We start from the raw sequence: 25,056 nt of genomic DNA on the forward strand, positions 1-25,056 counted from the left end.
ATAGCATCATCTGCCTATCTATTTGCATGGGAGGAAAACTGCAAGGTCTAGATGCAGACGGCTTTCAGGTGGGCCAGCACTAACCTTTTGATGGTTTTCATAACTTTGGATGTCAGAGCAACCAGTCTGTAGTCATTCAACTCCTTGATGAAGGATTTCTTGGGCACCAGGATGATAATAGAGCATTTGAAGCAAGAAGGGACATAACACATCTCCAATGATTTATTAAAAATGCGGAAGAAGATGGAGGCCAACTGATCAGCACAGACTTTCAAGTAAGCAGGGGTTGCTGTGTCTGGGCCTGGTGCTTTTCCAGCCTTTTGTCTGTGAACTAGATCTCACACATTTTTTCTGTGATCAACAGAGGTGGGAGGGAGGGCCCAGAGGGATGGAATCATATGTAGGAGACTTAGCTGTTGTTTGTGTATCTAAGAAAGAAAGGGTAATGATAGTTGACAGTGGTCTCCTCTCAAATCTACAGTAGAACAAATTCAGGTCATCTGCCAGTTGCTGATTCTCTTCAGCAGAGGAGGAGGTCTGGTGTTTATTTATTTTATTTTATTTTTATTTATTTTATTTGTCACAACATTATATATAAGCATAAGCATGAAATAACCAAACGATATATAAGCATATATATAATCATAAGTATGTAATAACTACATGAAATTGGATACAATCAAAGGGAACATTTGGACAGGAACGGTAGGCACGCTTGTGCTCTGGTGGCTGGTGGCATAAGGTATTTTATTGTAATCAGAGGAGTAGAGAACTCTTCTTGTAAAATATTTCTGGACACGCTCAATTGTATTAATGTCTGAAATGAGGTATGGGTTCCAGACAGGCGAGCTGTATTCAAGAATTGGTCTAGCAAATGTTTTATATGCTCTGGTTAGTAGTGTAGTATTTCTGGAGAAGAAGCTACACAAGATTAAGTTTACAACTCTTAAAGCCTTTTTCGCAATGTAGTTGCAGTGGGATTTGGCACTTAGATCATTTGATATGAAAACTCCAAGGTCTTTAACGAGGAGGGGGTCATCTATAAGATGGTGTCATTGAGTTTGTATTTATTGTTCAGATTCTTTTTTCCAATATGTAAGACAGAGCATTTGTTGATTGAGATTTGCAGTTGCCAAGTTTTTGACCATTCCGACACAAAGTCAAGGTCTTTTTGAAGGGTAGCTGTATTGTTGGTAGTGTTAAATAGTTCAACATTGTCAGTGAAGAGAACACAATTGCTTATAATATAGTCACAGAGATCATTAATGAATATGAAGAATATGAAGAGTGTTGGTCCAAGAACACTGCCTTGGGGAACGCTGCTATTGACAGGAACAGGATTTGATAGGGCACTGCCTATTTTGACCACTTGTTGTCTGTTTGATACGAACGCTGTTATCCAATTATGGAGGGGACCGAAGATGCCATAGGATTTTAGTTTTAGGAGAAGTTTATCATGTACCACAGAGTCAAAAGCTTTACAGAAGTCCATATAAATTGCATCTATTGCTTTGCCCTGATCAAGATTTGTAGTCCATATGTTTTTGCAGTGTAGAAGTTGTAAATTACAGGATAATTTTTTTCTGAAACCAAATTGTTTATTAGAGAGTAGGTTGTTTATTTCTAGGTGGAGGGTAATGGATTGGTTGCTGATTGATTCCATTACTTTGCAGGTGACACAGCATAAAGAGATTGGTCTGTAATTTTCAACTCCTTTTTTGAAAACAGGGATGACTGTGGCTAGTGACCAAAGTTTGGGAATGGAGCTGGTCATGAAAGCTTTTTCAAAGATTATGCTTAGGGGTTCTGCTAAGTTAGTAGAAAGCTTTTTTAAGAAGTATGCACATAGACCATCAGGTTCAATAGATAGAGATGGTTTCAGTTTGCGAAGGGCCTTTTCAACATTATCTTCTGTGAAATCTATTTGTCATTGTACTCATTGTTGGTACGACTGGGGAATGATGGGTATGAGCCATTACTGTTAACAAATATTGAGGCGAAGAATGTGTTAAAGAGGTTTGCTTTAACTGTTTCATCATTATATTCTTTACCGTTAGATCCTTTTAGTGGTGGGATGGATCTTGAGTTTTTAGGTTTGTTGTTCACAAACTTCGAGTCTTTAAGTTTTTAAATATTTAAGTTTAAATATCAATATTTAAATATTTTTAATATTTAAATATTAAATATTAAATAAAATATTGAATAAAAAGTAAATAAAAATAAATATTAAATAAAAATATTTAATATTTAATTATTTTAAAATATTTAAGTTTAAACATGGATATTTAAAGCCAATGATATTTCCATACATTTGCTGGTTGATTTGTGGAGGACTGATTCCACAGCTTTTCAGAGAAGCTTCTCTTTGCTACCCTGATCTCCCTTGTTAATACATTCCTGGCCTGATTGTACAGCATTCTATCTCCTTTCCTGTAGGCTTCCTCTTTGGCACGGCATAGATTTTTGAGCTTAGCTGTGACCCAAGATTTATTACTACCATCTATGTGAAGCATTTTAGCTGGCACACATAACTCCTCACAAAAACCAATATATGGTATCACAGAGTCAGTGAGACCATCCAAGTCCACTGAAGCAGATTCAAAAACATTCCAGTCTGTGCAGTTGAGGAAAGACTACAGCTTTAACTTCGCCTCCTCAGTCCAATTTTGGGGTGATTTAGACTTATATTTGAAAATGAATAGGCAAAGAATGCAAGTGCTATGCCCTATTGAGCAGAATCGAAATTGCAGTTCTCTCTGAGGCATTTGTCTGTAGTATTTTTTCATGTGCACTTCTTTTATTCTACAGAATACTACAGTGCAATATTCTTTGTTAGCATTGCCAAAAGCAAGGGAAGACAACCTGCCAATCTTCTAGAAATTTTGAGTTTCAAATCTGTTGCCTTTGGCTCCAGCTTCAGGAACTATCAGTGTGAAACATTTGACTGCTTTTTAATTGTCTAATCCTGGCCTAATTTTGCCTTTATTTATTTATATTTATTTCTATAACTTCTATGCTGCCACTCTTGCCAAGCCAATTCTAGACAACTTACAGTCATTGAATAAAACACCATATAAGACATTAAAACAATAAATAAAGACCATAAAGTTAAAATTCAGTTAAAATTCAATTAACCAAGATGGAGAGGAAGGGAGTGAAGTGTGCATGGGGAGGAGATGAGGTCTTTCTAATGTATTAGTCACCCCCATATTGCCTCCCCACATTGGGACCCCCCCCATCACCTGGGAGAGCCAGGTCTTCAAGCCCTTTCAGAAGGCCACAAGAGTGGGTGTTGATCTCACCTCAGGGAGGAATGGGGGGATTCTTCTCTGGAGTTCAATCTCTTCCTGGACCCTCTCGTCCCCTGCCCCCAGCCAAAATTCCTTGATCAAAGGGTTATGTCAGCAGTCTGCAGTCTGTGCAGCTTGACAGCCCAGCTGGCAGGGGAAGAGGGAAATTGGGTCACATTAATGGGTTCTGAATAAGCCACAGTGCGGTAGTGGGCCACATGGCCCAAGGTTATGCAGCATGCCTCTTCTGCCACCACAGCTGAGGCAGGCTAATCCCATTGGGTTGAGACAGTTCCTCAACCTGACTCCATGACATTCAACACTTTGAATTGAATCTGGAAGTAAACTGGCACTCAGGTGTCACTTAGGCCACTCTAGGGGCTCCAAGAACTCCAAGAAGACAACTGTGTTCTGTACCAGCTAAAGCTTACAGATATTTTTCAAAGGTAGCCCATTGTAAAGCACATTGCAAACCATGAGATATCCAGGGCCTGGGTGACTTTAGTACAAAGATGATCATATTTAACACCTAAATCAGTGTACTTTTGAAATCACAATCAATATTTTCTCTTGGGCCAATTTGTTTATTGGTTTAATGGTAACAGAAGGAATTAGAAACATCTGCACAATGAAGTTAGTACAGTATGACCTTTTTTCTATTCATCAAGAATTTAAATGTTTTATAATGAACCATGATGATGGTTCATTATAAATTCATTGTTGCTTTCAACTGCTCTTAGCTGTTGATTGATACATTCACACTCCCAACTGTAATTCTGATTTCTAATTTCTTCCCATTGACCTTAACCATGCAAAAGGGATCTGCAAGGGATCTCCTCCCACCTGTTTTCTAAACTTAAGCATGATTCATCACTGGATTTAAATAACTTTGCACTGATCGTTATTTTTCCAAAGATAGGTTAATTTTTTTTTTAAACAAAGCAATTTGAAATTGCTGATCATATCTACAAAAAAAAAATATGTGAGGAATATATGGAGCCATCTGTAGGGACTAAAAGGAGCCAAAGTTATTGAAGCAATGCTGCATCAGTGTGACATAAGCCATGTCCCTTTCCTCTGCATGTTGCAACCTTCTAATATCCTCCACCATTTAAAGATGTGTGAGCTTCAATTTTCAGAATTCTGGGAGTTGAAATCCACACATCTTAAATAGTTGAAGTCAAGAAATACTGATGTAATGGCCTAATATTCCATTAAGTTTCTGAGTTGGTTCTAAAATGCTGATCCAGTCATGTTGGGAAATGTCAATATAAATAAGCCCTTAAATGTCAGTGGACAAATGAAAATCAAAGATAATTGCATATAAAAACATAATATTTATTCTGTAACACTTCTCTGCTTTCTGTATTTGATTTCAACTTGAAGAAAAATGTTCTGGAGAAAGTCTATGTGTAATCTGGAATACTGCTACTAATAAATGGTATAAGTAAATTACTGCATTCATTTAAGTGCATATGAGACAGCTCAGAGGTTACTTTTTAAATTTAAATTGCTTTCTCAATTTTTATATCAAAACAATTAGTCAGTGTACAGCAGGATATCACAGAGGTTGAAACATTTGATCTCATTAAAATTACTTCTAAAGAAAATACATAAATATTAATATCACATTAAAAACAGAAGAATTCTAGAATACTTTGAGTAATGTTTCTATTTTAAGGCTTTTTGGTGCAATAATTTAGCAAAAAGTAAATAGCCTATTGGTTATCCTATGTATTAATACATTGCCTATGCCTCCAACATCTACGCATGGGCTAAACTAGACTTTGGTTGCATTTATGGCATATTGTCTAAAATGTGACAATATTGTAACAATTAGAAGGGAATGCTGCTATCAGTGACATGGGAACAACAAATGTGGATTAAATGCAAACATGTATGAAAAGTATGAAAGATCCATATTAAAAAGATTTGGTCATATGATCACTGTATATTGAATTGCAAAATCAAAGGGTGAACAAATGAATCAAAAGGAAAGCGAACATCATTTTTGAATGGAGTTCATAATATTGTCAAAAAGAGAGAGGTGAAAAGCAATAAGATAGTTTATGAATAGAAGAAAAGGTTGTCTGCAAAGGCAGAAAGTATGGAAAAATTTAGCCAGCGGTGTGGTTGTAAAACAAATTTAGCTATATTTTATTTTCTCTTACCTGATGACTTTCATTTACATTGTTTACTGATTTTTCCTCTTTTGCTACACTTTGCATACATTTGTTTACCACAAAAGGGGATAACATGATAGGTATGAATGTTATCAAATTAATAGGATATACTTGTGGGTAAAGATGACAATACCACATCCTTTTTTTCCCTATTTTCTTTCCCTCTGAAATCAATCTTCAGCAATCATTCCAGTTGACTCTCAGTTGTAGAAAATGCAGTGAACCAATCCTTATCCCATACCCAAATGACTGAGAGGCAAATGCAAAAAAAGGAAAAGAAAAAAAATGTTCAAGTTGCGCCTAGTTCTTTGACTGCTATAATCCTGGAATAACAAAAATCCTGCAGATCAACATAATGTGGAAAGAAATTAACTTGTTACCATTTTTCCAGTGAGGGCAGCTGACTTGGGATAGAAATGTGGAGAAACATCCAGTGAAGCAACTGCCTTTTCCTCTCTAACTTCTGTTGGCAGAAAGAAGGAAGAGACAGAGGTAGTAGTGGCAGCGGAAGGCAAGGGGCCGATCGCAGCCGGCGTGGTTACCCAGCGGGCTTTGCTTTGCATGGCTCCCTTCAGCACCGCCAAACACACACACATACAGAGGTCTTCTTCAAGAGGCTTCAGAGGCCAAGGGTTTTTTTTATTTTCCCCCTCCTGCAGCTGCTTTGAGGGCTTTGCGGCGCAGAGGACGCTGCCTCCCGAGGTTTGGGGAGAGAAGCAGGGCATGTTAAAGAAAGGTAAAAGGGAAGCGGGTTGGGGGTGGGTGGCAAGCTGGCCATGGGGACCCTGGAAAGGCAGAGTGGAAGGCAGACAAGCATGGCAGGGCTTTGGGGAAGGGAAAAGCCTACTAGCTCTCTTCCCCATAGCCCTGCCATGTTTGCCTGCATGGCAGGGCTTCAGGGAAGTAAGTAAGCTGCTAGCTCTCTTCCCCACAGCCATGCTTGCCAGCCTTCCTGGTGGTCCCTGTGGCCAGGCCTGCCTGCCTGCCTTCGCAAGCTGATCTCGGGGACACTGGGAAGGCAGCGTGGAAGGCAGGCAAGTATGGCAGGGCTTTGGGGAAGGGAAAAGTCTGCTAGCTCCTTCCCCACAGCCCTGCCATGCTTGGCTACCTTCCATGTGGCCTTCTGCTTGCCTGGAAGGCAGGCAAGTATGGCAGGGCTACAGGCTGCAGGGAAGGAAGTAGGGAAGGTGGGCTGGTTGTGAGCGGGGGCAAGGACAGCTAGGTAGGCCACGACTTTCAGGCTTACCTGGCAGGGATCAGGGCCGCTCAGTTGGGGTGCAGTGCTTCAGGCAGGCAAGCTGCAAGCAAGGACCCACAAAGTGAGGAGTGACTGGGTGGAGGGGGACAGGGCGAACATCGGGTGGCTGGGGCAAGTGAGCAGGATCGGTTCAGGGCCGTGGCCAGCCAGCAATTACTAACAGTTCTCTGAACCAGCCCAAATTACTGCCACCGGTCCTCCCAAACCGGTGCGAACCAGTAGCAACCAACCACTGGCTGGAGGGGATAGTAAAATAAATTATAATCTATTTGCTTTGTCAGAGGAGACACAATTATCCCAAGATTTAAGCTAGATGAAGGACTCATCCAAGAAGTTTTTGTTAGTCAGAATTTGTATCATGAAAGATGCAGACAAGTATGTTCATGGTTGATTGAAAGATTATGGCTTTTAGAAAGATGGACTGAATGGCTTCCAAGACAGAAAGGTTCTTGTGTATATACAATTGTGTACCATTGAGCAGCAAACATAAGGAGAGGGTTATTAAAAGTTCTGAATAATTTGATTGCTTCAAGCACAGTTATTGCATTTGTGGCGTGTAAATCTGATAGTCTTGTTGGAGGCTTTTGTGCTCTTAACAAGAATTCACTTATTTGGTAACTGCAGGAGGTTCATGGTTGGAAATGAAAACCTAAATATTTAAAGTTCTTGACTAGCTGAATGTTTTTTCCAATTATAAGAAGTTATAAGAAGTTGTTTATAAGAAGTTCTCCAACCTCTAGGAATAGCAATAGCCCACAAATCCACAGTCACTTTCCACCAGGAATTATCCAGAACCAAAGACAAGATACAGAAGGATGAAAGAAACAATGTAATCTACAAAATAACTATATGGGACAAACATAATGTCAATTAAAAACCAGGATCCACAGACACCGGCTGGCAGTCAAATGGACAATTCCCAACTTTAATCTCTACCCATATCGACACCAAAAACTACCAGTTCAATTGGAACAACACAAAAATTATTGACCATGCTACCACCTGCCATACTTTTGAGTTCATTGAAGCCTGGGACTCCACAAGCAATTCCATCAAAAGACCTATAGCCAGCCTATGAACCCCTCAGAATCCAAATCAACCACACAGCTAACCAGAAACAGCACCAATCCTCAACCAACCCATGCAAGTTCCCCAATGACCCTCACCTGATATAAACTCCCCCATCACAAGATTCCCACTGATGACTCCCACCTCATGCATTACAAGACTCATTAAAAGACCCCCACTTGACACCTAACTCATCACAAAACCCATCACAAGAGTTTCACATACACACCCACATCTAACCAATCACAAGACCTATTGACCACATGAAGCTCTTATAAACAGAAGAACACTGACTTCCCCTAAATTCCACTGAAGTTGTTACCTAGTCTGGTAATGAAATGTTTGGAAACCAACCCACAAGTTTTGAAAAAGAAATTTCACCCTCAAAGGTATAAATGCTTGCATATTATAAAGATTGGAAGTATGATGGAATAACTTCATTAGAGAGCAATAAGGAATTGTTGGTAGTAAAAATAGGAGAATTGATACAGAGGCCTACCAATCTAGATTTATTTTCAACAACTCCTGGGGAGATCAATTTAAGGATTTCTGAATTTGAAATGAGACCATTCGGAGAAGAAGTGAAATACTGGAAAGTTTAAGATTTCCTTCCTGACTAATGTGCAAAGTGGCTTGTGTTAATAGATGATGGTCTCAGGTGGGTTTGAATTATTAGAGTTGGAACTTGATCTACTGTCTGCATAGATGTCAAAACATGCTGTGATTTTGTTAGAAAGTGCTAGTTGGAGCTTTTCCCAGTTCGTAAGCAAGGACACTACTCCTTCCTTCTTGAGAGAACTTAAATTTATTTAATAATATATTTCTTCGGAATGTTAATCATTATAGTGTTTCACAGTTCTAAATGTGGAAACAACTCCAGCCCTTCATGAGATTCACTCTTTGTTAAACCAAGGTTTGGAGGTTCTGATTATTCTATATATGATTAGAAATGGACTTTAAATGTGCCTGTGTAAAAATAATAGTTTATTGGAAAATACACAGAGCTCTTAACTTATGACTATTTGTTTAACGATTGTTCAAATTACAACTGTGCTGAAAAAAGTAACATACAACCAGTCTTTGCAGTTACTACTGTTGCAGTGTTCCTGCAGTCACATAATCAGCATTTGGTGTTTTGCAACCAACATGTATTTACAATAGTTGTGGTGTCCCGGGGTCACATAATCATGATCTGAAATCTCCCCAGGGAATTTCTGACAAGTCAAGGGGGAAGCCAGATTTGCTTAACAACCACAGGAAAAAAGGTCATAAAATCAGGCACAATTCATTTAATGACTGCTTTGCTTAGAAACAATGTTCCAGACCCATTTGTAGTCATAAGTCAAGAACTACCTGTAGTTAGGATTTCCAATGTATCTTTTATTGACTATTTTAATGAGAGCTGCAAAAGTTACTGTTAAGTTCTGGAAGTAACGAGGCTGGAGACCAGGGTAGTGACAACAGCTCTTTAATATAGGGTGAACCCAGCAACAGGCTGGGGGAAAAACCTCTCCTTTTATACAGTTCTGTTGAGGTTTCCCCAATCAGCAACGTGCTGATTTCCGCTCAAATATTTAAAGGTACAAACATGAATACATAACACCTCCCTCCCAGAAAACACTTTGCCTCTATTTACATTTTATTTACATGTTATTTTCGACGTAGTCACGCAAATAACCTGGGCGTCTCCTAGTTCTTTCAGACCTGCGCGGTTCAGTTCTGGGTGGTGTTTTGAGCTGGTCGGAGGGGCTGTTTTCCTCCCAGCTCTTTCTCTAGGCCAACGGGCCCTGGATTATTTGCAGACTCTTTTCTTGGCCATCCGCCTTGGATTACTTTGTGATTTTCCTGCCGATTCCTCGGGAACCTGATGGCGTCGCTGGACCTCCGGGACCTCAGCTAAGTCTTGCGCCTCCCCGGTCATGGTCAGCTGTGGGTTCAAATAAGGATTGGTCATATCTGTCTCTTTGGTTGGTTGCTCAGTTATTCGCTTCCTTATCTGATCTATGTGGCGCCCATACTCGTTGTCTTGTAACTCACCAAGTATGATTTTGGACCGGTTGCTTTTATGATTTGCCCTGCAGCCAACTTGGGCCGTCCCCATAGTTGCGGCCCACACTCTGTCGCCTATACCCATTCCTTGTTTTTCTATTTCCCCTGTAACCCTCTGGTGTGTAATGGGGATTCAAGCGGTCAAGTGGGCACCGGAGTTTCCGACCCATCAATAGTTCGGCTGGGCTTCTGCCTGTAGCAGTGCTTGGGGTTCTGTGCTGAATGGCCAGAAAGAAATCTATCTTTGTTGCCAGTCTCCTGGCTTGAGCCTGGACAATGCCTCCTTAGCGCCCGGACGGAACGCCTGCAAGGCCATTCGACGCAGGGTGGAAAGGCGCGAGAGGGCATGTCGGATGCCCTCCTCTGCCAAGTATTCCTCAAACTGGGCTGCCGTGAATTGCGGGCCATTGTCGGACACCAGAGTGTCAGGCAACCCGTGGTTGCGAATAGGTGGCGAGGGCTGCGATTACTGCCTCGGCTGTGGTGGATTTCATGAGTATGATCTCCAACCATTTAGAGAATGCGTCGACAACCACTAGGAAGGTTTGGCCGTGGAAAGGGCCAGCAAAATCAATGTGGATTCTTGACCAGGGCCCTTGGGGTTTCCCATTCCTGACTGGGGCCGTTGGGGTAGAGGTCTGGACTCTTGGCAAGCCTGGCATTTCCTACCCTCTCAGCAATCTCTGAATCCATGAGTGGCCACCACACATAGCTTCTAGCTAGCCCCTTCATCCTTACGATCCCTGGGTGACCCTCGTGGAGGAGGTCCAATACCTTTCCTTAATTTATCCGGGAATTACCACACGATCACCCCATAACAGGCACCCCTTGAGCCGAGAGCTCATCACGCTTTTTAACAAATTCTTTGAAACCTTCGCCCGGCGCAGGGCCACCCTCTTGTACCCAACCGAGTACAGTCCTTAACACAATGTCGGTATGATGCCCGAGCCACTTCCTTAGATGTGACTGGGCCAGAGTCCAAAGAGTCAATACAGGATGGCGCCCCGGGTGGGGTCTTGATCGCCCCTGGTAGTGGGCATCTGCTTAAGCGTCTGCATGCCCCACTTCTTTTCCTGGTCGATGCTGCAGCTTGTGAATAAGCTGCTAAGAAAATAGTCCATCGAGTCAATCGTGGCGAAAGTGCCACAGGCGTTATGGTCGCCAGCCAGTATTCCTAAGCGGTCTGTGGTCAGTCACATTTCAAAATCCGCCCAAATACATATTCGTGGAATTTTTCACCCTGACACAATTGCTAGCTTCTTTATCTAATTGGCTATAGTTCCTCTCTGGGGGACATCGTTCTAGAGTAGAAGGCTATAGGGGCTTCTGTGCGTTTGGAAGTCTGTGGCTGAGCACAGCCCCACCCCGTAAGGAGGCATCGCAAACCAGCACTAGGGGCAATGAGTTATGATATTGGATGAGCAGGCTATCACTTGAGAGCAGGTTTTTACTGCTTCAAAGCCCTATTTTCCGACTTTCCCCAAGACCAAACAGTATTTTTCCTAGAAGTTTATGCAGCGGTTCAGCAACGGTCTTTGTTTTTAAAAAGACCACGTAAAAATTCACTAACCCAGGAATGCCTGCAGCTCTGCTTTGTTTTTGGGCGCTGGAGCCTTTAATTGCCTTGACCTTGCTCTCAGTGGGTGAATTCCTTCTTGTCTATCCGGTAGCCCAAGAATTCGACGATTCACCCCTATCTGGCATTTGTTTGCTTTACCTTTAGTCCGCTGTCCGGAAAATGCCCAGAACCTTTCTTAAACGCTCCCCAATTCCTCTACGTTTTCCCCTGATATTAAGACATCATCAAGTAGGGAACTACCCTGGGAGCCCTTGCAGGAGTCGTTCCATTAAGTTTTGGAACAACCCCGGTGCCACACTCACCCCAAATTGTAGTCGGGTGCATCTGAAGGCACCCCTGTGAGTTACAATCATTTGGGCTTCGGCTGTGTTGGCGTCTACGGGCAATTGTTGGTAGGCTTGGGCCAAGTCTAACTTTGCAAAGACCTGCCCTTGCCCCCAAGAGTGCCGTAAGTGTTGCACCACGGGAACCGGTAGCGCTTTTCTGTAAGGCTTTGTTAAGCGTCGCCTTGTAGTCAGCGCAAATTCTAATTGACCCATCTGGTTTTATGGGTGTGACGATTGGCGTCTCCCACTTTGCGTGATCGACTGGTACCAAAATTCCCTGATTTATGAGCTTATCTAGCTCCTTATCAATTTTTGGCTTAAGGGCAAAAGGGACTCTCCTCGCCTTTAGCCTAATGGGAGCTACCTGGGGTCTAAGTTGAAGGAAATAGGGGTCCCCTTGTACTTGCCCAGGCAGTCCTTGAAGACATCTTGAACTCGTTAAAGAGAATGTCTTTCAGGTTACAGTCACTTCTGTAGATGCCGGTCACTCCCATGCCCAGTGCGCAAACCAGTCTAGTCCTAGCAACCACTAGGCAGAGTCCCTCGATTGTGATGGGCAGGGTCTTCTTGTGAGGTCCGTACTCGCGGACGGAGGTGGTCCCTTGAACAGGGATTCGATTTCCCTGGTAATCGTGGACCCGTAACTAGGGATTGCAGGTGGCGCGCGACTGAAGGCAGTGACTTCACCAAAGTGTCCCAGGACATGATGGTGATGGCTGACCTGGTGTCCACTTTGAGTCGGCACCTTACCTCTATTTTAGGTTTGGTGAAGATCTTCTTCTCCACTCGGGTTGAGGCGCGCCTATAACTACAGTCGTTTGGTTCAATTCGCGCCTTTCTTATTTGAGCCAATCTCGCCTTTCCGATCCGCGCTCTGATTGGCCGATTTAAATTTTCGGCGGAAGGTTGGGGAGCTCGACAGACTTGAGCTAGGTGCCCTTCTTTCCACACCGCCGACATGTTGCGTCCTTAAACTTGCAGCGTTGGCGCTGGTGTTGGCCTCAGCTTCCGCGGTCTCGGTCCTCTTTGTCGCGCTGTTCGGCAGACCCCTTCCTCATCCTCACCGTCACCGTCGGATTCGGTCTGAATCTCCTCCTGGTGCACTGGAGCCAGCTTTGTGCTCGCCTTTGGTGGGGGAGGCTTTTGCAATGTCTCCGCCGCTTGGGTGGACATTTCATGTGCTCTGGCTTCGTCCAGAGCGTTGGCCAGCGTTAGGTTGCTCTTCGCTAGCAGCCGGCGCCGCAAACGGATGTCTTTGACCCCTCGGATGAGTTGCTCGAGCAGCACCTCGTCTAGGTCTCGGTATCCGCAGTCCTTGGGCGCCTTCCTTAGGGCGGCCATGTAGTCACCAATGGACTCGCCCTCCATCTGCCTTCGCTCTCCAAATTCAAACCGCCGCACGTATTTGGACGGTGTGGGTGCGAAGTGGTTCTTTAATAGGGTTTGCAGAGTTGGCCACGATACCGATTACCGATATCGATGACCTCCGGACCACAGTGGCTTAAGAAATAAGCCCTTTTGCGGTTATCTGGAACTCCCTGCAGTTCGTTGGCTTCTAGAAAGCTTTCGAAACGGGTCATATACGTTCCCCATTTCTCTCTGGCTGGGTCAAACGGTGCGGGCGGAGTGTAACTGGCCATCTCCGCGTTTTCTGCCCTGAATTGCTGGGTTCGGTTCTATCGTGCGTGCTTCAGCTCGGTTCTGGTTCTCCTTAGCCTCGAGATCCCACCTTCGTCGCCAATGTTAAGTTCTGGAAGTAACGAGGCTGGAGACCAGGGTAGTGACAACAGCTCTTTAATATAGGGTGAACCCAGCAACAGGCTGGGGGAAAAACCTCTCCTTTTATACAATTCTGCTGGAGGCTTCGTCCAATCAGCAACGTGCTGATTTCCCGCTCAAATATTTAAAGGTACAAACATGAATACATAACAGTTACTACTAATTTGCATTGTATTTAGCTAGATACTGTACCTATTTTGAGTCTCTCTTTTTCCAAGTTTTGCTTCTAATTCATTATAAATACTCTCCCAAACAGAAGTTGGTAGTAAAACTTCAGGCTTCCAACACTGAATGAATGTTATTAGACTTATGGTATTTTGAATTACCCTTCCGATTAAAAGTCCTTTAAATCATATTATCAGTTTCATGTGGCCCTCTTTCTACTCTATCAGAAGAGAAGTATGCTTTGAAAGACAAGTGAATTTTCTGAGCTTTTGGCCTCTATTTGTTTACACTTAAAACTGTACCTTGGCTATTTGTGACTTGTTAACATCAAATGGCTTTTTTTCTTGGCTGACTGAGTGCTAATTGTTTCCTTGATATTTTCTATAGTAATTTCTCTCAGTTTCCATAGGACTGATAATTTCAATTATTCTTGTCTTGTGAATACAGAGGTGCAGAACCTGAGTGAAACATTTTGCTACCAAAAGCAGATGACAAGATAGTGTTCTCACATTTCATTTTCAAAAACTGATGAGCTCGTTCTGCCTAAGAGCCAGGAAGGAAAAGTATGGTTCTTCAAGATATGCTTAAACAATAGCTCCCATATTTTTTCACTGCTATGGAAGTTGGCTGGTGCTTCTCGGAAATGGAAGTAAACTTCAAAATGAAAGGTCATAGCTCTAGAGGTAGGACATTTGTAACAATGTTTATATCTATCTTGTCATACAAGAAACTTATATGACGATCACTGTCATTTTATTCCTACAACTATGTGACAGATAAGACTGAGAGACAATGACTGACTTAAAGTCACCTAGGGAGTTCCATAATCAACTATTGCTGGAAAATGGGTCTCCTGAATCTTAGATTGTTACCTCATATATTGTGTTCCATTAAAATTGTTTCTCTGAAACTGAACTTACATGAATTACATTACAAACAGAGGAAGTAGATGAACTTTTTGCTAGTCAGCTAACTAAGGTATGTAGGAAGCACATCACAGTAGTAATGGGGGATTTTAACTACCCTGACATCAACTGGGAAACAAACTCTGCACCAAGTGGAAGATCCAAAAGGTTCCTAACAAACCTAGCAGACAACTTTGTTTCCCAAAAAATAGAGAAGGCAACAAGGGGATCAGCCATACTGGACTTAATTCTCACTAACAGAGATGAAATGATAGAAGGTGTTGAAGCTACAGGAACCTTGGGGGCAAGTGACCACACAATATTGGAATTCGACATTAAGCAAATACAAATAGTAGAAAAAAGTCAAACTAGAGTCTTGGACTTTAAGAGAGCTAATTTCAATAAACTTAGAGAGAGCTTGAGAAGGATTCAATGGATGAGAATCCTCAGAGGGAAAACAACTCAAGAAGCTTGGGAAATTTTGAAAAGTGAGATTATAAAAGCGCAGTCTAGCACAATACCAATGAAGAAGAAAAATAATAGATCTCAAAAGAAACCAGCATGGATGCATAAAGAACTATCTGACAAATTGAAAGACAAAAAGGACAAATATAAAAAGTGGAAAGAGGGGCAAATAACTAAGGCAGAATATCAGCAAATAGCCCGAGCCTGTAAAGATGAAGTGAGGAAAGCTAAGGCTCACAATGAACAAAGGCTAGCGACAAAAGTAAAAAATAACAAAAAAAGCTTCTTCCAACATGTTAAAAACAAGAAAAAAGTCAAGGAAACAATTGGCCCATTGCTGGGAGAAAGTGGCAAGAAGATGATAAGCAACAGGGAGAAAGCAGATCTACTTAACTCATTTTTTGCATCTGTCTTTACACAAAAGGAAAAAAACAATCCAACCTATCAAAAACAGCACCACAAAAAACAGATTAGAAGCACAAGTTAAAATAGGGAAGAAAATGGTAAGTGAACACCTGTCTACCCTTAACGAGTTCAAATCACCAGGATGGATTACACCCCAAGGATTTGAAGGAACTGGCAGATGAGATCTCAGAACCACTGAACTAGATCTTTCAAAGATCCTGGAGCACAGGGGAGCTGCCAGAGGACTGGAAAAGAGCTGATGTAGTTCCCATCTTCAAAAAAAAAAACAGATCCAGGAAACTACAGACCTATCAGCCTGACCTCAATACCGGGAGATTCTAGAAAAGATAATCAACAACGAATCACCGAACACCTAGAAGCAAACAAAGTAATAACCAAAAGCCAACATGGGTTTGTCAAAAACAGATCATGCCACACTAATCTTATCGCATTCTTTGACAAAATGACAAAATTAGTAGACCAGAGGAATGCTGTCGATATAATTTACTTGGACTTCAGTAAAGCATTTGATAAAGTAGACCATAACCTACTACTAGATAAAGTAGAAAAATGTGGGTTAGACAGCACCACCACCAGATGGATTCGTAACTGGCTGACCAACCGCACTCAACGTGTAGTCCTCAACGGAACTACATCCACATGGAGGGAAGTATGCAGTGGAGTACCCCAAGGCTCTGTTTTAGGCCCAGTACTCTTCAACATCTTCATCAATGACTTGGACAAGGGGATAGATGGGGAACTCATCAAATTTGCAGATGACACCAAGCTGGCAGGAATAGCCAACACTCCAGAAGATAGGCTCAAATTACAGAAAGATCTTGACAAACTTGAACATTGGGCGCTATCTAACAAAATGAAATTCAACAGTGAAAAAAGTAAGATTCTACATTTAGGCAAAAAAACCAAAATGCACCAGTACCGTATATGTGGTATCTTGCTCAATAGTAGTACCTGTTAGATTCGGGCAATAACGAGGCAGGAGACCAGGATAGTGACAACAGCTCTTTACTATATGGTGAACCCAGCAGCCAGTGCCCGGGAAAACCTCTCCTTATATACAGTTTAGCCGGTGGCTTCAACCAATCAGCAACGTGCTTTTTTCCCGCCAAAACTTTTAAAGATACATTACACTCCTTCCCTCCCAGAAAACACTTTACCAATATTTACATAAAATTTACATCTTATTTTTCGACGTAATCACGCAAGTAGACTGGGCGTCTCCTGACCCTTTCAGACCTGCGCAATTCATTCTCTGGGAGTGAGTCGAGCTGGCCGGAGGGACTGTTTGTTCCTCTCAGCTCCTCCTCTAGGCCATCCGGCCCTGGATTATTTGCAGAGTCTTCCCTGCTGTCTTCAGGATGAACCAGTTGGCGTCGCTGGACCTCCCAGCATTCAGATAAGTCCCGCGTTAGCTGTGAGTCAGCTGTGGATTCCAACATTGAATAGTCAGGGCATGTTTCGTCTGATTCTGTATTACCTGTTATGCGTTTTCTTATCTGGTCTATGTGGCGCTTCCATACCCGGCCATCCCCCAACTCTATTAGATATGACTTTGGTCCTGTTATTTCTAGGATTGTTCCTGCTAACCAGGTCGGGCCCTCGCTGTAGTTGTGTGCCCACACTAGGTCGCCTGTTGCCATCCCTCTTGTTTTACCGTGTGCCCCCTTGTAACCGTCTGGTGTGTAGTTTGGGTTTAAACGGTCTAGTGGGCACCTAAGCTTCCGACCCATTAATAGTTCGGCCGGGCTGCGGCCAGTTGTGACACAGGGGGTTCTGTGTTGGACTGCTAGGAATGTATCTATTTTTGTTTGCCAATCGCCTGGCTTGATTCTGGACAATGCTTCCTTTGCGCTCCGAATGAAACGTTCTGCAAGGCCGTTCGTCGCAGGGTGGAAAGGCGCCGAGAGGACATGCCGGATGCCCTCCTCTGCCAAGTACCCCTCAAACTGGGTTGCCGTGAATTGCGGGCCGTTATCGGAGACTAAAGTGTCGGGCAACCCATGGGTTACAAATAGGTGTCGTAGGACTGAGATCACGGCCTCAGCTGTCATGGATCTCATGAGAATGATTCCCAGCCATTTGGAGTAGGCATCGACTACTACCAGAAAGGTTTGGCCGTGGAAAGGGCCGGCAAAATCGATATGGATCCTAGACCAGGGGCCCTGGGGTCTCTCCCATTCCCGAATCAGGGCCGTTGGGGGTAATGGTCTGGACTCCTGACAGGCCTGGCATTTCCCTACCCTTTCAGTAATTTCCGAGTCCATTAAGGGCCACCACACATAGCTTCTCGCTAGACCCTTCATTCTCACGATCCCTGGGTGGCCTTCGTGAAGGAGATCCAATACCTTTTTTCTCAATTTCTCTGGGATCACCACTCGATCCCCCCATAGCAGGCACCCCCCTTGAGCCGAGAGTTCCCCACGTTTTTTTACAAAATCTTTAAAACTGCGCCCGGCGCTGGCCAACCTCTTTGTACCCAACCAATTACAGTCCTTATTGTAATGTCCTTGTACGAAGCCCGAGCCACCTCTTTGGATGTGACTGGGCCAGAGTCCAAAGAGTCAATTAGCAGAACTGGTATCCCCGGAGTGGGGTCTTCGATAGTCTCTGGTAACGGGCATCTGCTCAGGGCGTCTGCATTCCCTAATTCCTTTCCTGGCCGGTGTAGTAATTTGTAGGAATACGCTGCCAGGAAGATAGTCCACCGGGTCAGTCTGGGCGAAAGTGCCACGGGCGTTGGGCGGTCGCCTGCCAACAGACCTAGCAAAGGTCTATGGTCCGTGATGATTTCAAAATCACGACCAAATACATATTCATGGAATTTCTTTACTCCTGAAACTATAGCCAAGGCTTCCTTATCAAGCTGGCTATAATTCCTTTCAGTTGATGACATGGTTCGGGAGTAGTATGCTATAGGGGCTTCTGTGCCATTTGGTAATCTGTGGCTGAGCACAGCCCCCACCCCATAGGGAGATGCATCGCAGCATAACACTAATGGCAGCGTGCCATTGTATTGGATAAGGAGGCTATCACTCGTTAGGAGATTCTTTACCCCTTCGAATGCCCTAGCTTCCGCCTTTCCCCAAGACCATGCAGCTGTCTTTGCTAATAATTTATGCAGCGGCTCGGCTACTGTTGCCTTATTCTTTAAGAATACTGCGTAGAAATTGACCAGACCTAAGAATGCCTGTAACTCCGTTTTGTTCTTTGGGACCGGGGCCTTCCTGATGGCCCGTACCTTGCTCTCAGTGGGGTGAATCCCTTCCCTGTCTATCCGGTAGCCCAGGAATTCCACAGACTCAACCCCGATCTGGCATTTGTTCAGTTTTACCGTGAGACCGGCAGACCGGAAAATGCCCAAAACTTTTCGCAGCCTTACCCCTAATTCCTCTAGATTTTCAGCGGATACCAGTACATCGTCAAAGTATGGTACCACCCCTGGTAGGCCCTGCAACAGCCGCTCCATTAGGTTTTGAAATAACCCTGGAGCCACACTTACCCCAAACTGTAACCGGGTACACTTAAAAGCCCCTCTGTGTGTCACAATTGTCTGCGCTTCGGCTGTGCTGCTATCTACGGGCAGCTGTTGATAGGCTTGGGCCAAGTCTAGCTTGGCAAAAACTTGCCCTTGCCCTATTGAGTGCAGTAAGTGCTGTACCACCGGAACGGGGTAAGCACTCTTTTGCAATGCTTTGTTAAGCGTTGCCTTGTAGTCAGCGCAAATCCGGACCGACCCGTCCGGTTTGACTGGGGTGACTATAGGGGTCTCCCACTTAGCATGGTCAACTGGCACTAGAATTCCCTGGTTTACTAGCTTGTCCAGTTCGGTCAATCCTGGGCTTTAGGGCTAACGGGACCCTTCTAGCCTTTAGACGGATAGGGCAACTTGGGGGTCTAGGTTAAGAGATAGGGGTCCCGTGTACTTGCCCAGGCAGTCTCTGAAAACGTCCCCAAATTCTTTCACGAGTGCGTCTTTGAGGTCGACTTCGTTTCTGAAGATTCCAGTCACTCCCATGCCCAATGTTCGGAACCAGTCCAGTCCCAACAAGCTTGGCAGGGTCCCATCGACGATGGTGATGGGCAGAGTTTTCTTGTATTGTCCATACTCGACGTGGACGGACGTTGCCCCTCGGACGGGGATGCGATTCCCCTGGTAGTCTTGTACCTTTAATTTCTGTGGTTGCAGTTTGCGCTTTGCGATGGCGGGTAAGGCTCTCACGAGAGTGTCCCAGGACATGATCGTGATCGATGAGCCAGTGTCCACCTCCAATCGGCACGGCACCCCCTCAATCTTTGCCTTTGTAAAGATTTTTTTCTCTAGGCGAGTTGATGCGTGACCCACTCTCACGACAGTCTGATTCAACTTTGCGCCTTTTTTTAACTGACCACTCGCGGGCCGCTTCGCCGTTCCCGCGCTCTGATTGGCCGGTTTGAATTTTTGGCGGGAAGGTTGGGGAGCTCTACAGACCTGTGCTAGGTGCCCCTTCCTTTCGCATCGCCGACAAGTTGCATCTTTAAATCTGCATTGTTGTCGTTGGTGTTGCCCTCCGCAACTCGTGCAGTCGCCCTGGTCGTCTTTCTCCGGCCTCCCGGTGTGGAAGACTCCTTCCTCCTCCTCACCGTCCGATTCGGCCTGGACCTCTTCATTGTGGACCGGGGTTGATTTCGCACCAGCCGTTGGTGCGACCTGCTTTTGTAGGGTTTCCGCCGCTTGGGTAGACATCTCGTGAGCCCTGGCTTCGTCCAAGGCGTTTGCCAGCGTTAGGTTGCTTTTAGAAAGCAGCCGCCTCCGCAAACGGATGTCCCTGACCCCACGGATGAGTTGCTCCAGCAATGCCTCGTCCAAGTCTCGGTACTTGCAACGTTTTGAGGCTTTCCTCAGGGCGGCCATGTATGCGCTGATGGACTCGCCTTCTTGCTGTCTGCGCTCCCCGAATTCGAACCGTTGCACATACTTGGATGGCATTGGTGCAAAATGGGCTTTTAGTAAAGTCTGCAGAGTTTGCCACGGTACCGACTGTACCGGCGTTGGCTCAGCCAGGGATTTTGCGGTGTCGAAAACTTCTGGACCGCAGTGGCTCAGGAAATAGGCTCGTTTCCTGTTGTCTGAAACTCCTTGAAGTTCGTTCGCCTCGAGGAAACACTCGAAGCGAGCCATGTATGACCCCCATTTTTCCTTAGCTGGATCGAATGGCGCTGGCGGTGTGTAGCCGGACATCGCTGCTTTCCGCCCTTGTTTTGCTGGGTTCGCGTCTTCCTGGTGAGTTCAGCTCTTTTCCTGGCGCTCTTAGCCTCGAGATCCCACCTTCGGCGCCAGTGTTAGATTCGGGCAATAACGAGGCAGGAGACCAGGATAGTGACAACAGCTCTTTACTATATGGTGAACCCAGCAGCCAGTGCCCGGGAAAACCTCTCCTTATATACAGTTTAGCCGGTGGCTTCAACCAATCAGCAACGTGCTTTTTTCCCGCCAAAACTTTTAAAGATACATTACAGTACCTGTGAGAGGGATCTCAGAGTCCTAGTGGATAACCGTTTAGATATGAGCCAGCAGTGTGCAGCAGCTGCTAAAAAAGCCAACACAGTTCTGGGCTGCATAAACAGAGGGATAAAATCAAGATCACGTGAAGTGTTAGTGCCACTTTATAATGCCTTGGTAAGGCCATACTTGGAATATTGCATCCAGTTTTGGTCTCCACGATGTCAAAAAGATGTTGAGACTCTAGAAAGAGTGCACAGAAGAGCAACAAAGATGATTAGAGGACTGGAGGCTAAAACATATGAAGAACAGTTGCAGGAACTCGGTATGTCTAGTTTAATAAAAAGAAGGACTAGGGGAGACATGATAGCTGTGTTCCAATATCTCAGGGGTTGCCACAAAGAAGAGGGAGTCGGGCTGTTCTCCAAAGCACCTGAGGGTAGAACAAGAAGCAATGGGTGGAAACTGATCAAAGAAAGAAGCAACTTAGAACTAAGGAGAAATTTCCTGACAGTTAGAACAATTAATAAGTGGAACGACTTGCCTGCAGAAGTTGTGAATGCTCCAACACTGAAAATTTTTAAGAAAATGTTGGATAACCATCTGACTGAGATGGTGTAGGGTTCCTGCCTAGGCAGGGGGTTGGACTAGAAGGCCTCCAAGGTCCCTTCCAACTCTGTTATTATGTTATGTTATGTTATGTTATGTTATGTTATGTTATGTTATGTTATGTTATGTTATGTTATGTTATGTTATGTTATGTTATGTTATGTTATGTTATGTTATGTTATGTTATGTTATGAATACATGTAAGTCATCCCTTGAAAAACGTGAATGTTTTTAACAATCTCTGGTTGCAAAATAGCTTTGATAAGATCTGACTGGGGAGAAAGAGACCTAAATGGAATCGCAGGAAAACACAATGGCTGCAAACTAAGAAGCTAACTATTTCTAGAAAAGTCCATCTTTGACTCTTGACGGGGTTGCACACTGCCAGATAGAGTTGGTTCATAATCTGGAGATTCTCTGGACTCATAGTTTCTGCTTGAACAGCAGGTCAAGTCTGTGGTCAGAGGTCCTTTTGCTCAATTGTATCCTGTACACCAGTTGTGACAGGACATTTCTTGTAAACGACATTTCACTTTCATCCCTTGAGTGCTTACTACCTTTTGGTTGGAGTACTGCCCTTTGATCCACTTGGGCTGCCCCTGAAGACCAGAATCTTTGGTTTGCTCAATATATAGAGGCCCAAACAATTATGGAAAAGGTTAACTTAATTTACTAATGAAGCTGCATGGCTATCAATCAGCTTCCAGTTGCAATTCAAAGTTGTAATTTTGAAGTCCTACATAGTTTAACTAGCTAGACATCTACAAGGCCATCTTCTATGAGATGAATCTGCCTGTCAGGTTGCATCTAATATAGAAGGGTTGCTAAGGATCCTGAAATAATGCCATTTATAGGAACTCCATGCTTGTACCAGTAATGGCCTCATGCCTCTAAGAACAGCATACCCTGAAACATTTCCTACATCCTCTACCTATTAAATTTTTAAGTCTCATTTTTAAAGAAAAACATTTAGCAATGCTTAAAGATTCTGTTACTCAAATGGTGATATATCATATTCTCTGTAATTGACTTTTTATACTTCTATTTTGCATTGTTAAATATAAGTTGTCAAAAAACGAGAGCCATATAACATTAAATAAATATAGTCTCTCTGTACCACATTTCAAGTAGACATAACACATGTATTTGAATTTCAGGTGTCTTAGGGATTAGATAAAAACATAATTGTTATGGAGAGGATACATATTATAGGTGGCTTTCAGCTTAACAATCAAAATATTATTTCAGACTCACCAACTAGTTCTTGACAATCTTTGTGAATCAGTGATTGTTCTGGCAGATCTAAACAACCGTCCCAAGATGCTAAACTGTCTCCTTTCCCTACAACGTTTAATGCAATCTAAAATAATTATAAAAGGAAATAAGGAAGAAATATTACATATCTTGACTGCAATGAAAATATGATTCTTAAACAACTTTAAAAAAGTATTCAAAGATACATTGTTTCAAGTATAAATAATGAAATCAGTGACTACTGGCTCTTTATAAGGAACGATGCAACCTTCATCATTCTTGAACAATCTACAGTAATGATATGTAAGAATTGTTGATCAAATTGAATGTATGCATTCAAGTAATGTGTGACAAAGAACTATGAGTACCCTTTAAGTTAGTATTTCAAGTGTATTATATTCCCTATAGTGTTCTTTATTTATTATTGAAGTAAACTATTACCTGTTGAATTTAAAGAGAAACTGCAGGTATAGCTGAATAAATGTAACAGTATTTCAGCACTCATTTAAAAAAAAAAAACCATTTCAGAAAACATGTGCTAGGACTGGAAATATACTGTAATGGAAAAGACTGTCATAAACCATTTCCCAAAAATTATTTTTGTATTTGTAATTAAATCCTCCCAATGTTATATTTCCCTGTGAATCAACATCTTTTTACTGATGTTGCAAAAATAGCTTTGACAGTTTGCTAAATGGATCAAGAAACTTTAAATAAAGATCAAAGAAACAAAGATTTTTTCCCCACATCTCTTCTCCAAAGCTAGTTATATTCTCAGAAATGGATTTCCCTTTTTAAAAATGACAGTTTAACTAACAAATGTATGTTTTAGTTAGGCAGTGCATAATTTGACTCTAAAAAAGAAAGACATTCATATTGAATTTGCATTTGAAATGATTTCCTTGAAAGATAGATGGCAATTGCAAAGTTAATTGAGTAAATATTTTCAGATGATTTTAAAACTATGTGTGTGTGTGTGTGTGTGTGTGTGTGTGTGTGTGTGTGTGTGTGTGTGTGTGTGTGTGTGTGTGTGTGTGTGTGTGTGTGTGTGTGTGTGTGTGTGTGTGTGTGTGTGTGTGTGTGTGTGTGTGTGTGTGTGTGTGTGTGTGTGTGTGTGTGTGTGTGTGTGTGTGTGTATTCAAATATGATAAAAACAAGAAATGAGCTACAACAGTCCTGTAATGTTCAGTAACTTGCACCAATTTAAGATGTCTCTTCTACAGAACTATTAAAGGAATATGAACCATATTCTTTTATCCAGATTCCTAACACAGCTAAGATATATTATTGACATTTCACTTATTTTGTGATTATGTTGGCTTGTTTCCTTGTTTATTTATGATTCAGAATCATTTTAGGGCAGGAGAAATTCTTTTTTTAAGATCTATTAGATGAATATAGATTGTATTATTTATTTTTTATTTTTATTTATTTATTTATTTATTTATTTTTATTTATTTATTTATTTATTTATTTTTATTTATTTATTTATTTTTATTTATTTATTTTTATTTATTTATTTATTTATTTATTTATTTATTTATTTATTTATTTTTATTATTTTATATGATTTGTGGAGTGGGATGAGTAAGAAGTAAAATTCTGGCTCCAGATGGTAGTCTTCCCTACTATACATTCAGTTGAACATTCAGATGTGCATTAAAATGTGCATTTACTTAAATTGCCAACTAGCTCTTAAAAATAATTGGATTATTTTTTTCCCCCATGAGTCATGTAAACTTTGCAATTACCACATCTTTCCACTTTTACAAATATGATTACTTTTCTTGTATGTGATTAAAATTCATATGGCTATTTATTCAATATCTTTCTGTTTTCTATTTCCTTCCAGAAGTATTATTTCCTGCCTTTCCGCTTTCTTTTCTACTCTACATGAAACTGGGATTTGAAACAATTTCCTCCAATTCAGGAGAAATATTTTCAGATGATTTTAAAACTAGTTGCTAGAGCGTGTGGGAGAAAGCTGCAAAAACACTCAATCTTAACCATGATACAGTATGTGTGTGTGTGTGTGTGTGTGTGTGTGTGTGTGTGTGTGTGTGTATTCAAATATGATAAAAACAAGAAATGAGCTACAACAGTCCTGTAATGTTCAGTAACTTGCACCAATTTAAGATGTCTCTTCTACAGAACTATTAAAGGAATATGAACCATATTCTTTTATCCAGATTCCTAACACAGCTAAGATATATTATTGACA

This window comes from Ahaetulla prasina, chromosome 4 (genome assembly GCF_028640845.1).
Source record: "Ahaetulla prasina isolate Xishuangbanna chromosome 4, ASM2864084v1, whole genome shotgun sequence".
NCBI classification, from domain to species: Eukaryota; Metazoa; Chordata; class Lepidosauria; order Squamata; family Colubridae; genus Ahaetulla; species Ahaetulla prasina.